This window comes from Elephantulus edwardii, unplaced genomic scaffold, assembly GCF_000299155.1.
Source record: "Elephantulus edwardii isolate Elephantulus edwardi_28Jun2011 unplaced genomic scaffold, EleEdw1.0 scaffold00142, whole genome shotgun sequence".
In the NCBI taxonomy this organism is placed as follows: domain Eukaryota; kingdom Metazoa; phylum Chordata; class Mammalia; order Macroscelidea; family Macroscelididae; genus Elephantulus; species Elephantulus edwardii.
Window position 1 is genome coordinate 3,705,999 of NW_006399892.1, and position 861 is coordinate 3,706,859.

The 861-nt window shown below is 36.7% G+C and overlaps 1 pseudogene; it reads left to right on the forward strand.

Annotated features, from left to right (window-relative positions):
• Positions 1–411: 411 nt before the first annotated feature.
• Positions 412–597, forward strand: LOC102868008 (annotated as a pseudogene).
• Positions 598–861: the final 264 nt, after the last annotated feature.

The window sequence follows — 861 nt, forward strand, 5'->3', positions numbered from 1 at the left end:
TCCATGTTCTTAAAAATTATTCTACCGAGGTAGAGAAGTAAATTGATAAATGGAAAGGCAGACAGCAATAATCATACATACCATGTTAATTTCTACTGATAGTCCATATTTTGTAAGAAAGAGCTGGATTCCCATGGTCTGCAATGATTCTCACCTTTCCAAAATAGAATGACAGGTTTTCTATCAAGGAAAATGATTATAAATATAAACATTATACTTATTGACTTATAGCTAAGTGTTAAGCCATTTTTGTCACTCAGGTAATCATAAAAATATATAAGTAAGACAGAGGCGTCGCCCTGCGAGGGGCCGGCTCACTGTGTATATTAGGAGACCGCCGACTGGGTGACGCCTCCAGGGAACCGTTGATTTCCCTAGTCCCTCTCTTCCAGCCTCGGTTTGGTGGTCAGGATGGCCCGTGAAAATCAGAGAGAACTTGTCCGCCAGAAAAACATGAAGAAAACCTAGGAGATTAGCAAGGGAAAAAGAAAAGAGGACAGTTTGACTGCCTCTCAGAGAAAGCAGAGGGATTCCGAGATCATGCAACAAAAGCAGAAGACAGCTAAGGAGAAGTTTTTGCAGACCAGAGAAAAATGAAGACTAGCTAATTTGGAAAACCTGGGTGCTATTGCCAAATAGGAGTTTCCTACACCCTAAGATCAAGATTTTGCAGAGTGAACAAAGAATCATTACTTATGTTATCATTTATCCTTATAAAAACAGTCTATTTTAAACTTTACCTTTTGACCTGGTTTAGTGTGATGTTTTAGAACATCTCTTTGAAACTTAAAACACCAACCGTGCATGTAAATACATATATATATATATATATATATATATATATATATATATATATATATA